Source organism: Hesperophylax consimilis, chromosome 17 (assembly GCF_061612785.1).
Source record: "Hesperophylax consimilis isolate HC1 chromosome 17, BYU_Hcon_1.0, whole genome shotgun sequence".
NCBI classification, from domain to species: domain Eukaryota; kingdom Metazoa; phylum Arthropoda; class Insecta; order Trichoptera; family Limnephilidae; genus Hesperophylax; species Hesperophylax consimilis.
The window spans coordinates 892044-907840 of NC_142852.1; positions in this window are offsets into that span (position 1 = coordinate 892044).

Sequence of the window (15797 nt, forward strand, 5' to 3'; positions counted from 1 at the left end):
GAGTGAACAAGTATATTATACAAATCATATCTCTAAGTATGACGGTAAGAGACCATATGAGTTGTTCACTCCTGTGAACAAGTATATTATACAAATCATATCTCTAAGTATGACGGTAATAGACCATATGAGTTGTTCACAGGAGTGAACAAGTATATTATACAAATCATATCTCTAAGTATGACGGTAATAGACCATATGAGTTGTTCACAGGAGTGAACAAGTATATTATACAAATCATATCTCTAAGTATGACGGTAAGAGACCATATGAGTTGTTCACTCCTGTGAACAAGTATATTATACAAATCATATCTCTAAGTATGATGGTAATAGACCATATGAGTTGTTCACAGGAGTGAACAAGTATATTATACAAATCATATCTCTAAGTATGACGGTAATAGACCATATGAGTTGTTCACAGGAGTGAACAAGTATATTATACAAATCATATCTCTAAGTATGATGGTAATAGACCATATGAGTTGTTCACAGGAGTGAACAAGTATATTATACAAATCATATCTCTAAGTATGACGGTAATAGACCATATGAGTTGTTCACAGGAGTGAACAAGTATATTATACAAATCATATCTCTAAGTATGACGGTAAGAGACCATATGAGTTGTTCACTCCTGTGAACAAGTATATTATACAAATCATATCTCTAAGTATGATGGTAATAGACCATATGAGTTGTTCACAGGAGTGAACAAGTATATTATACAAATCATATCTCTAAGTATGACGGTAAGAGACCATATGAGTTGTTCACAGGAGTGAACAAGTATATTATACAAATCATATCTCTAAGTATGATGGTAATAGACCATATGAGTTGTTCACAGGAGTGAACAAGTATATTATACAAATCATATCTCTAAGTATGACGGTAATAGACCATATGAGTTGTTCACAGGAGTGAACAAGTATATTATACAAATCATATCTCTAAGTATGACGGTAAGAGACCATAAGAGTTGTTCACTCCTGTGAACAAGTATATTATACAAATCATATCTCTAAGTATGACGGTAAGAGACCATATGAGTTGTTCACGGGAGTAAACAAGTATATTATACAAATTAGCATGAGAGGTCGATGACCTATATTTTATAATTTAAAACACAAATAAAAATTACAAATCGACATATTTATTGAAATCTGTTTTAGGAACTTGGGTTTTCAGTTGAGTTTATAAAATTTAACATTTTAATTTAATTTTTTAAGTTATCCTACATTATCCTTCTATAATATTTATAAAAATGGATAAAAATAAAATCATTAAGGACGGGTTGTTTCGGAGTATTTGAACAATTCATCAAATTTCAACGTGTTTTTCAACATCTGTGAAAGATTTTTTCAAGTTCTGTTTTTATTTCAGTTTTGTCAAGCAACTAGCCTATATTGATATAATAACAGAACTTGAATAGGACTTCCGCAGATCCCGTAAATGAATGTTGAAATTTGATGAATTGTTCAAATCCTCCGAAACAACCCGCCCTAAATATTTTCTAAAACTACAGGATATGCTTTGGCGAAAAAGTCTTCACATAAGTATGTGCAAATGTTCATTGCACAGGAATTTTGAGCTTCTGGAACACCCTATTTTTCTTTGATGGAAATATACTGCATTTGCCTTCCTTCTTTGAAGATTATGCTTGTTCTATACGAACAAAGCGAGCAATTTGGTTCCTCAGAGGAATATTTAAAGTGTCTACAAAAGACCTTGCGGTCATATATGTCTTAACCAGGACCATCGCAACTCCTTCAAGTCCTGTCAGCGTAGCATCAAGTGTTCAGTATTGGCTTTGTAAATTATTTGGCTATTTATACCGGCAATATTCATCATTGAGAAAAACAACCTCATTGGAATCATTTACCTAAATATGGATTTTATTGAAAATTCTGGCATGGTTTTGGACAGGTATGATACACTGAAACCAAAGGGCTTTTTTAGTTTTTACAATAAAAGTATCATAAGATATAGTCTACATTTGAAGTTAGTAAATTAACAACTCTTATTGACTCTAAGGAGGTATTTCACTATCTCTGATTATGTTCTGACTAAGCACTAATCCGCAGTTTAGTCATTTTTTCGTTTTCACTCTATCTGAATAACGCTAACGCTCGGGTTAAAGTTCGATTTGACTAATCAGTGCTCGAACCAGACGTTAGGCGCTATTCCTCGAATCAAAGATGGCGTCAAAACATTCCGAGTTTGACAGCGGAGAAGTGAGTCGAATTTTGTTGAATGAATTTGAATGCTTGTATGATCCATCCTGAATTATTTGATTGTGTTCAAAATAAGAAACAATGTATTAATTCGACACGAATCTATCTAAAATGACCTGATAATCAACATAACATAACCAAAAAAATGCACACTTTGCAGTGTGCGGACTGTGACGCATGAAAGCCGTGGCAGTAGATGGGGTAACTGCGATGTTGCCAGATTATTTCGAGTGTTATCTATCCGGAAGCTCGGAAACAATGGTGAAACGGTCTCCGTTGAATAACGAAGTTATTCTGATCTTTAAAACCAGCCAACGGATAGCTAGTCAGATATTTAGCCCGACATAGTGAAATACCCCCTTAGCATAATAGAATGTCCAATTGCTATAGACTTGCGATTATGACACGTAATAGAACATTCACCTTTTCATTCTACCCACAATACTGTCATTTATTGGTGAACTAAGAGTGTCTCACGCAGCCCCCCGTGTACCGATGGCGTCCAATCTTTCGGCACGGGTTCTGAATGATAATGGGGGCAGCTAGGGTTAACGCGCAATATATTTAAGAATTATCAACGTTTTTATGCAGAGGGCGGCAAAATGCTCATAGTGCGCCCACTCTAGGGTTAATAAGGCCCTACTCAACCATTGAAGTGACCCTTTCTTAATCTTGTTCATTACATTTACTACATCAGTTGGGAATTTTTTCCAAACCTCCTCATTCGTAACACGGTCGAACGTGGTTTACCGCACATACTTCTCAGAGATCTCATTTTTACAACTTCCTTTGTACATCGCCTCACTGCCACACATCATTCCTTAATTCGGGAGGCGGTACCGCCGCCCCGGGAACCATTTATTGGATAACCAACACCTCTGCAAGTCACCCCACCAGCTGTGTAGCGTGCCAGATCGGGAGAAGCTGCTTTGGGGAGACCCTTTGACCTCTCTAGCTGGTCTCCCGACCCATCGCCTTGCGCCTCAGCAGGAGGGATATACTGATCCTACCCAACCCTCATACCTCTTGCGTTCCCAGAATACGGCATCCCCAAAGATGTCCTGTGTGGGGTGAATGTAAAAACAAAACAGAATTGGTATCAACACTCCATTATGGTCTGCTAGCCTGGTGTCTTTTTACCTTTATTCATATAATATTGACATCAGCCGACGATGCGGTGCTGATTGCTAACAGTATGGAAGATCTACAGTCTCTCGTGTCTAGGATGAACCAAGTATGTATGAAGAATGAGTTAATGATGAATGTAAGTAAGTCTAAAGTCATGGTGTTTGAAAGGGAGAGTACGAAAACAGTGTGCAATATAGTTGTTGCTGAGGAATACTTGGAGCAGGTGGATGAGTTTGTGTATTTAGGAAGTATGTTCTAGAGAGATGGGAAGGCTGACAGAGATATTGAAACAAGGGGAAATGCAGGGAACTCCATTCATGGAGGACTGAACGCAGTTGGCGCTAACTAAACATTGTCCAAAGAAGCCAAGCTAGCAGTCCACAATGGAGTGCTGGCACCTACCCTGATGTATGGAACTGGCAGAGAAAGGATGCAAGTAGACTGAATGCTGTTGAAATGAGATCCCTGAGGCGTATGTGTGGTAAAACCATGTATGATCATTTGAGAAATGTGGATATCCGCAAAGAGTGCAAGGCTGATGCAAGTGTAATGAGTAAGATTAAGAAAGGGACGCTTATGGGCATGTAGAGCGAATGAGCAAAGAAAAGAGTCTAAGGAGAATATATGATGCAAATGGTAGCAGAAGTCGGGGTTGCACGAGGAAGACACGGCACGATCAAGTGAATCAGATACTTGAGTCGGGCCATGTCAAGCAGAATAATAGAAGAGTATGTATGAATGTAGTTTATACCGTCTCCCTGGAATGTCACCGACTTCTTCTTCATTGTATATCCTCCCCTTTCTTCATACATTGGCTGAACATTCCCAAATGTGATAATCTGAGTGTCCTATCTTATTCATCGGCCGACCATTCCTTTGTGATATGCGCACGTCTCAGTGATCAACATGTGCCACGTCACTCTCTACATGCCCGAACCATCAACACCAGTATTACCGAGAATAACACCAGAATGATGTGTTTCATCCCTCCCGCAACATTAGAGGTACTACAAGACTACAGTAACTTACATGACTGTAGTCTTGTATTGGAAAACGGGACTAACAAAGGCACAACTTGTACCAAATACATAAATGTAATAAAACACACATTTCTATTTATTCATGAATATTTATTAAAGAACAGGCATTACAACAGTAACAGTAATACATAACAAACATAAGTATAAACAAGTTACAAACTAAACAGAAATGAGTTATTACAAACATCAAATAATTATGTGGTTTTTCATTTATTTATTTTTTTATTAAAATATACACACTTTATTTATTTATTTATTTATGCCCTTTTTCGGGGCTTTTACATGAGAATATTAAGAAATATACATTATTTATTGTACATAACTGAATTGCTTCATAAACAACATTTTATATTTGTTTAAAGATAAATTGAAGATGTCCACTGACTTGGTATAATCGTTACCCTGCATTAGTATTCTGGGCAATGAGGAATACATATGGTAGTTAGTCCCAGAATTTCTGCACTGAAATAAATCCTGACTTCTAGTATTACGTTGTGGAATTATCAATTCTAGCAATACCGGACTATCAACTAAATCATTTAGAATTTTATATAGAAATACCAAGTCAGTGAAAATTCTTCCGTTTGACAATTTGAGCATATTCATATAATTTAACAGAGTGTTGTAGTTCTACATAATTGCTGGAAAACCCATTTTAACATTTATAAAACATAAGAATTTGTTTTGTATTCTTTCAACAGCTTGTACATGTATATTATAATGTGGGTTCCAGACAGGAGAATTGTACCCAAGTTGACTTCTTATTGACTTGAAAAGAAAGCTATGAAAACATAAAAAACAATTTGAAAAGTCTTAGAATAATATATAATTGTAAGTTAATACAAATGAATTGTTTCAGTGCGCCAAGTCTTCAGTAAGTTCACCAATTGTTTGTTTTGGGCACAGTTTTTAATTTCAGCAGGTAACATATTAAAACAACTGGGAATCATATACTTTAACGTTCTTTGTCCATATTTATTTGTATGCTTAGGTACAATAAGTCCTTCATTAAAGTTAAAACGAGTATTATGATTGTGTTCTAACCTGTTTATTTATAAAGGGTTATTTCTGTGCTGAAATATAATTTTGTACCACAGAATTGCTCTCACTGAAAGAAGACTCTGATAGAATTATGGAATATTATGCCTTTCTTTGTATAAATTTTTTTCAGCTAATAATTTAACCAATGAATTTAGCACGGATTGAACATGGTCCATATTAGTTTTACAGGAAAATCTGTTATTCCATACCTTATAACAGATTCAGCTAGAGATAAATAAATTATTCAAAGTGTTGTTAGTTGTGAACAAACTTTGTTTATTTGTATATCTCACTTGAAAAAGCAATCAATATTGACACCTAAATAAAGATATTCTTTAACTAGTTCCATATTTTGACATGTACACATTGCAGGAATACCATCGTGTAATATATACCGGTTGCTTTGAGGCATCTTTTCTGGTTCAAATTCAATTGGTTGCAAGAATATCATTATCAAGAATTCAACGGGCGATTTAGCCATTTGAGAAGTGTCTGTTGTGTTTGCATTACAGAGACTATACTGTTACTGAAACTAAATGTAAGTTATTAAATACAATTTGCCTCAATAATAATATTCACATCAGATGTAGGATAGGTACTCTTATAAAGATACAGATCCATTCATGTATTGAACAAATACAAATAAACAACATAAATCAATAAATAGTTTTCATAGAACAATAGTATTAACAGAAGAGGGACTAATATAATACATTATATAAAACACCTGTTGTCTGTGTGTGTGTCTGTGCTTTACCTACCAATAATACTTGTGTGTTTTGCTTGCTCAAATAACGCATCCATACCAAGTACTTATAACTTATAACAAGGGTTCTTACGTCTGTTTGAATTCAATTGTTTCAACTTATTAAGTCGTGTCGCGGTCTCTCAGCGAACACAAACAGTGTTAATCACGGTGCGATCATTCAAATCAATAAAAGTGAAAGAAAACAACAAGAAACGCTCAAATTACCTCACGATGGTGAAGTGCAAGAAATAAGGACAGTGAATTATACAGCGACTGTGGTTTCCACAAATTGCCAAAACATTCCTGTAGGTAAGGAATGGATTTGTGCTAAGTGCGACCGAGATAATAATGCAAATATAAACATCACACAAGAGCACAAGACTTTACGAAAGAACAAACTCCAAAGCAGCAAACGTAATTATTAAATGGAGACGAATGGAAAACTCCACTGACGAACAATGACAAAATGGAAATAACGGCAGAATATGAAAAGTGATATAAAGGAATATATTTAATATAAATAACAAAACACGTTTCAAGTCTATTTGATCAGTTATTAAATCCACGCCATGGAAGATTCAACACTATTTGAAACACATACAATTATCAACCAAATGTATTGTTCCATTAACATAAACATATTGGATAGTAAAAAGAGTGTAATTACAGAATATCTAAATGTACTCAGTGAAAATGCTTTAGAAAGTGTAATATTAGATGTGACTCATATTGCAACTAATAAAATCATTATGTAACAATAGGTACTTCAAAAAGATTTACATTACATTAATACCTTTGTATATTGAAAAATTGTAAAAATTACAGATTTCTTACAATCAAACTGAATAAAGGTCTGTCTGTAACTCTGCCTCAATGAACTCTAAATGGTAGTATGATACTCTAGTATGGTAGTTGGAAATTGTAATGTTTAAAAAAATCTGTAAAATATTAGAAAATAAAATGTTATTCTTCTTTAAATTCGAAATTCGGATATTTTTCTTTAAATTCAGATAAATTGTCCTCTATTTGACTTTCTTTAACGGTTGCTCCTTTATTTACTAAAACCTCCACTACAGACCATCTACCCCGTATAATAGCCCCACTAAGACCTTTACCACCACCCGCATTAACATCCACTCCCCTCTTCAGCAGCAGCTTCACCACAGCCAATCTCCCATCCTGCGATGCCGCAGTTAGTGCCGTCTCTCCCCACCTGTTTACCCAGTGAGGGTCCGCCCCCTGCTGCAGGAGGTATTCTACTACATCGAAAGATCCCCCTACTACCGCGTCATATAGTGCAGTATAACCCAGCCTATCTGTATAGTTGATGACAGCACCCTTTTGAAGGAGATACTTTACAGTTGGTAAGTCTGTACCCTGGGCCGCACACATCAGAACAGGCAGGTATCCATTGTCTGTATGAATGTCTGCTCCGCGCTCCACTAAGTACTTTACTATATTCACTTTACCCCACCTAGCAGCTATATGTAAAGGAGTCAACCCCACTTCATCCCTCCGTGCCATCCATTCAGTAAAGGGAACAACAGTTTGCTCCTCGAGTAGTTTAACCATATCGAGGTGGCCCTTCTTTGCAGCATGGTGAAGGGCAGTTTCCCTACCTAACCTATCTTCGCTTATATTCAATAATAAAGAATAACGTTCAACATTATTTTCTAATTTCTCTAACAATATCTTTTTAACTAATTCAATATTATTATTTCCAACCGCCTCTCCAAATGGTGCTTTTACTGATTTAACTTTTTTTATTCTATTAATTATTCCTGAGATAAAACTTGAGGTAATAACTTGACAAAATAAATTAATAACATTGGGTTCTATCTCCATTCCTTCATTGAGTTCGATAAAAAATAAATGTTTTAAAAATAACTTTACCACAGTTTCATGAGAATTTTCAATATCCGGATTAGATAAATCTGTTTCCACAGTTTCAACAATGTCTACAAAATCTCCGTTAAATAAACTTGCAAAAAAAATCTGTTCCTTAGTTTCATTAGAACAAGTTACACGGTGTAAAATATTTTTTGTTATTTCGTCCAATACTAACTCATCTCCACTCAAATCACATTGTTTAAATATATTTAACAAATTCAGTGCTGTTTTGTGCTCAAAGTCATAATGTGTCATAAAAGAGGCCAAGGCTTCTTGTGTATTGAATCCACTTATTAGAAATGTGATAATGTGTTCGTTTTTTTCTAAAACTGCAATGTGCAGAGCTGTTTGGTGATACTCGTCCATAAATACTGTTCTGTCTTCAAGCCACAGTTGACTAATGCATTTGGCGTTTAATTCAAGTGCAGTCTCTGACATTGGTGTTTCATTTAATAGCGCATTCATGAAATGTCTGATGATCCTGCTGTCAGGATGAAGCAATATTTGAGGGAAAAGTATTTGTTTGAAAAGTTCATACCTCCAATGGAGAATTCGTTGATGGAGCCAGCGGACCACCATTACCGCGCAGCAGTACTCCGCGTTAGTACGGTGGACAAATTGTAAATCTCCGTCACTGTTTGTTTGAACCAAACCAACTCTGTTTAATTTATTTAGCCACTCGTCTTCAATGGCCTCAAAGTTCGTAACATAAAAATCCGGAAAGAATGTTTTAAATCCTAGTTTACCGTGCATTTCGGTTATAACGTCTGTAATTTTTTTTTTTAAAAGTTCATCCTTCGTTGCTTCTACAGATATTTTATCATTAAAGTAAATTTCATATTTTAACGAAATAAATTTACTGTAAAGATTTGACGCAGTTTCAATGTTGATTTGTTTAAATAAAACTTCGCGAGACTGATGCAACATATCCCCTGTCGGCCTGAATACTTCCGTTAACATCCTCAGCTGCAGGGGAACCCCCATAAAGCTGGTTGTGTCTGAACCGAGAACTAGCTTTGCTTGCCGTAGCACCTCTCCAGCGTAGTCCTTTAGTTGTTCCTCTCTCACTTCGTTATATTCCAGCTCAAGAGAGAGACAGGAACGCCAAATCCTAACTAAAAAGTTCTTTTGCTCTTCTTCACTAAACGGTACAAATAATGTACAAAAATTACATAAGTCCTTTTCTAATGAACTTTCCAAATATTTACGAGCTGTCAAGAATATTTGGACTGTTGGTATATTTTTAAAGAAAATAAGGAGCTTGATTATCTTCTGTTTGGCACTCGCTTTGTCTTTATCTTTAACATAATCATCCAGCTCATCAAATCCGTCTAACAGTATTACGACCGGCTTGGAATGTGTCGTCCTTCCTAACAAATACTCTAATAAACTGTCAGCCTGAGAGCGACACTCGCTTAACAGAAACTTTGCTACGCTTTTAGGAGTGAGCGGATCTGATAAATCTCTTATATGCCCTTGGAAGTGTTTCAATTCTAAATAGATAACCCATGGTGCATCCACGAGTCTCGACAAGTTGGCGAGGGAAGTTGTTTTCCCCATACCTGGTTCATCAGCTATGATTACCAAGTTTCTGTCTGTTTGGCTCAAATCTGTTTCAGTTACCGGCTTACTGGAGTCTGTGTACATACGGGGTATCAGGCTCTCCACAGACCCGTGGGAATATCGCCACTTTAGTTTATAGCTTTCCTCGCTTCGACAAATTTTTACAAAATGGATACGTTTACCAACATATTTTTGAATAACACTAACCTCTTCTTCTAGGGATGCAACATGTATATTATTTGTGAACTCTTCCTTTTTAACGCAATTCTCTACCAATTTTATGAGTAACGTCTTGTTTGCCTCATTGTTTATAACAAACAAGTCATCGGCATGTTCAGTTTCTGCAAACTTCTTCACGTCAATAAATGCTCTATGAAGAAATTTCCTGTCTAAATAAAAACGTTTATCAAATATTTCCCTGCAGTACACATCTCTGCATAACACTTCTAACCGGTAAATGCATTTATCCTGGTTCTGCTTGCAAATATCTCTATAGAAAAGTTGCGCATCTTCCTCGACGAGAATGATGTTCATCCCCTTGAGCTGGTCCCAGCCGGCCTCAGTCTCCAGGACCTCGCGGCTCAACCCACTCATCACCACCAGGATGTCAGTGTCGGGCGACTTTACACAACTCGCAAAGAATTCCTTACTAATTTTTATGTTTAATTTAAAGAAAGGCATCTGTATATCGCCGAGGGTGGGACGCGTGTCCTCTAAGGTAATAGTATAGTTTTCGGTTGTTGCGAATTTTTTCAAGGTGTCTGAATTTAAGATCTGATCCATTTTACAAACTGAAGGTTGTTCTCCTAGGAAACTTTCAAAACTATACTCTTTCCCCCCCATAGTTATAACATTATCTCGGTCATACATTACTGTTTGTGAGTCAGGAGTTAGATCCGAGAAATTAATATCGCTGGAAAAGTTAACTGTTTTATTGAATTTAGATGAATTGGATGTGTCCATTGACTCTGACACAATCAATACAAGTTTCAGTGATTTGGAACATACGTCTTCAATTAATTGTTCACATTCAGTAATGGAGGAAGAAGTGCAGTCTATCACCATCAAATAGTCTTTCTCAACGGGCCAACCATGATTTAGAAGTTTTTGCAGCTGGGACCATCCTATAAATGTGTATAGTTTCTTACTAATACATTTGGTGGACCCGTCTGAGGAATCGTTGCTTCTTCCTTCTACGTCGCTGATTTGATGAAGGATGTTCCGAAGTTGGCTCATCTTGAATGCAACATCTTTACTACTTGTGACTAGGCAGAGAACGCGCTCCTCATCGGAAACTAGGAATTTCTTGAAACCGTCGTAACCCGTAAAGTCCAGCCAACACTTGGGCAACGAATCGAGGTAGCTCTGTCCCTCCACATAATAGATGAAGTCTGTATATTGATTTAACTCTTTAATCTGTTTATCTACAGCCTGCGTGAAGTCATACTTCAGCCAGCGCATCAGCTGCTTCAGGCGCCTGCAGAGTTCCGCCAAAGACTTGCAACTTATTATTCTTTTATAATGATCCAAAACAAAATTGGGGAGCAATTTGGCACTTTTTTCTTTAAGTCTATAATTCGCGATGAATGTATTTATAACGGTCAATTTGCTTTGCTGTTCTTGTAATAAATACATTTTGAAAAGCATTTGCAATTCACCTTCTGAAAAAACTCTGAACGAACTAATATTATTTGGGGACTTGATGTCAAACCGACGATACTTTTCAAGAAAGTACTGATCATCTATATGTTCATCATTTTTCTTAAAAAGGTTTCTATATTCTTCTACGCCGCTGGCCCAATCCAACACTTGGTCGATTTTCCAATTTTTGTCTTTAAAAGCCTTGACAAAATTGGTAATTGCATGAGTCTCTAATGTATATTTAAAGGTATTCCTATCAAACCAGTTGAACTCAGACATGTCAACAAAAACGTGGTAAATATTCCCGAGGTGCATCCCGCAAGTGTTGACATGGTTGGGGAGCGACAGGTAAACAGTGATATCCAGCCCGTGTAAGTACACATTGCTCTGGTCACCATACCTGTTGTAATGACTATCCATTACTCGGACCAACATGTCCCGGGCCCCCGGACTATCAAAACTAACAGATCTTGCATGTATACCATCATCGGGGTTCTTTTTAAAGAGAATTGGGCTATCTAAATGTTCATTGACTAAGTACTTGACTGAAAATGCCGTTATCTGAGCAAGCCACCCTCCCAGAGAGTGGCCAGTGAGTGTTAGTGTGTAGTGCCTTTTGTGTTTGTTGTTTGCTGTAAGAATGACTTGACGTATCGAATCCACAAAGGTTATAGCGGAATTCATACACGGTGTATAGTTTGTGCCGTAGATGCCCATTATGTTTGTATACCACGCTCCAAAGCATAAGGGATCGGTTCCGCGATGGACCACCACGACTTGCTGCAAATCGGTGTGATAAAAAGCGGCACCGCAGTAACCATTGGTCCGATCTGAATTGATGGCGGTCGACAGTAGAAGTTTCCAGCCATCTAACTTACCCGACAGCATTCTAGCCCCGTAGTCTGCATCCTGTTCTCCGCTATCCTTCTTGGTGTAGATGAGTTCGGCAAACGTAGCCAGGGTTTCGTTGCTCGGGTGTGGCTCCACATTCAGTAGGTCATCTGGATACAGCTCCGAGGAATCGAGGAGGTCAACTACCAGTTGTTCCAATCGCGAAGATGTCAACAGCAAATTTTTGTCAATTTGTATAATGACTATTCCTGTTCCTGAAACACATTTTTTTTTTAAAGTTTCTTTATTCAATGAAATTATTAGATACATGCATTGAGAAATTTTTCGACCACCATGCAAGGCACATGCCCGTGTTATGGTGGTCGGAGTATTACCACAGTATTACCATGCATTAGATACGCCATGATAGTAAACTTTTATCATAAAAAACCCTACATTTAATAAAAGCGCTATGACTATTTATGTTACCGTCTATTTCTAGTTAAAAAGACATAATATATAAATATACATAGAAGAACAACCATAGCCGGCGCTTCGACCGTATATCACAAAGATGCCTTCACTTCGCTAAAGAACATACAATACATGCACTGGAGCCTAATGGAGTAAAGCACTAGTGCTATTCTACCGTGGTAAGTAAATACACAATGTCTTCCTTGAGACTAAAGACGGTTTAAAGGCCTCGTCTGATGGAGCATCCTTCTTGCCATCTGTAGCTTACAAGTATCTGTACATGGTAGGTACAAACAAACAAACAAACAAACATAACTTCAAGAAACCCCTTCTGATAATCAGAGTAACTAACCTTCCAAGATCTTTTCCGATCCTCTCGCCTCGTCTGACGCAGCATCCTTCTCGCCAGCCTTGACCAACTCTTTGATCTCTTCCTCGAGTTGGAACATTTCCTCAGCTTTGGTCACTGAAATATAACAAGAAAAGTACAACTAAAAACTGAAACTTTAGCTTTCAATTAGCACAAGAAAAGTCAGTAATGCCTTCCTATAAGTCCTCCGTGGTGGAGGAGTAAGGCTCTCGACTAGCAATCTGGAGGTCGCAGATTCAAATCCTGGCGTGCTCAACTTAATTTTATTTTATTAACTTGTGATATTTCACAATTTAATCGTTTAAAATAATTTAAGGTACCCATATTTGTGGCACGTTCCAGAATGGAGATTCGCTGTCTGTCAGTATCGCCCTGGTGTAAGACCACCATACCATTATTGATGCGTTGCATGAAATACATGTTTGGTGACCAGTTCTGAATAGTCAGGTACTCCACCACCACCTTCACCATCACAACACACCCCGCATGGGGATGTCATAGTCTACCTGGCTCCGGACGGTTGGAAGCTAAACTGACATACTATAATTAGGTACTCCCCCACCACCTTCACCATCACAACACACCCCGCATGGGGATGTCATAGTCTACCTGGCTCCGGACGGTTGGAAGCTAAACTGACATACTATAATTAGGTACTCCCCCACCACCTTCACCATCACAACACACCCCGCATGGGGATGTCATAGTCTACCTGGCTCCGGACGGTTGGAAGCAAAACTGACATACTATAATTAGGTACTCCCCCACCACCTTCACCATCACAACACACCCCGCATGGGGATGTCATAGTCTACCTGGCTCCGGACGGTTGGAAGCTAAACTGACATACTATAATTAGGTACTCCCCCACCACCTTCACCATCACAACACACCCCGCATGGGGATGTCATAGTCTACCTGGCTCCGGACGGTTGGAAGCTAAACTGACATACTATAATTAGGTACTCCCCCACCACCTTCACCATCACAACACACCCCGCATGGGGATGTCATAGTCTACCTGGCTCCGGACGGTTGGAAGCTAAACTGACATACTATAATTAGGTACTCCCCCACCACCTTCACCATCACAACACACCCCGCATGGGGATGTCATAGTCTACCTGGCTCCGGACGGTTGGAAGCTAAACTGACATACTATAATTAGGTACTCCCCCACCACCTTCACCATCACAACACACCCCGCATGGGGATGTCATAGTCTACCTGGCTCCGGACGGTTGGAAGCTAAACTGACATACTATAATTAGGTACTCCCCCACCACCTTCACCATCACAACACACCCCGCATGGGGATGTCATAGTCTACCTGGCTCCGGACGGTTGGAAGCTAAACTGACATACTATAATTAGGTACTCCCCCACCACCTTCACCATCACAACACACCCCGCATGGGGATGTCATAGTCTACCTGGCTCCGGACGGTTGGAAGCTAAACTGACATACTATAATTAGGTACTCCCCCACCACCTTCACCATCACAACACACCCCGCATGGGGATGTCATAGTCTACCTGGCTCCGGACGGTTGGAAGCTAAACTGACATACTATAATTAGGTACTCCCCCACCACCTTCACCATCACAACACACCCCGCATGGGGATGTCATAGTCTACCTGGCTCCGGACGGTTGGAAGCTAAACTGACATACTATAATTAGGTACTCCCCCACCACCTTCACCATCACAACACACCCCGCATGGGGATGTCATAGTCTACCTGGCTCCGGACGGTTGGAAGCTAAACTGACATACTATAATTAGGTACTCCCCCACCACCTTCACCATCACAACACACCCCGCATGGGGATGTCATAGTCTACCTGGCTCCGGACGGTTGGAAGCTAAACTGACATACTATAATTAGGTACTCCCCCACCACCTTCACCATCACAACACACCCCGCATGGGGATGTCATAGTCTACCTGGCTCCGGACGGTTGGAAGCTAAACTGACATACTATAATTAGGTACTCCCCCACCACCTTCACCATCACAACACACCCCGCATGGGGATGTCATAGTCTACCTGGCTCCGGACGGTTGGAAGCTAAACTGACATACTATAATTAGGTACTCCCCCACCACCTTCACCATCACAACACACCCCGCATGGGGATGTCATAGTCTACCTGGCTCCGGACGGTTGGAAGCTAAACTGACATACTATAATTAGGTACTCCCCCACCACCTTCACCATCACAACACACCCCGCATGGGGATGTCATAGTCTACCTGGCTCCGGACGGTTGGAAGCTAAACTGACATACTATAATTAGGTACTCCCCCACCACCTTCACCATCACAACACACCCCGCATGGGGATGTCATAGTCTACCTGGCTCCGGACGGTTGGAAGCTAAACTGACATACTATAATTAGGTACTCCCCCACCACCTTCACCATCACAACACACCCCGCATGGGGATGTCATAGTCTACCTGGCTCCGGACGGTTGGAAGCTAAACTGACATACTATAATTAGGTACTCCCCCACCACCTTCACCATCACAACACACCCCGCATGGGGATGTCATAGTCTACCTGGCTCCGGACGGTTGGAAGCTAAACTGACATACTATAATTAGGTACTCCCCCACCACCTTCACCATCACAACACACCCCGCATGGGGATGTCATAGTCTACCTGGCTCCGGACGGTTGGAAGCTAAACTGACATACTATAATTAGGTACTCCCCCACCACCTTCACCATCACAACACACCCCGCATGGGGATGTCATAGTCTACCTGGCTCCGGACGGTTGGAAGCTAAACTGACATACTATAATTAGGTACTCCCCCACCACC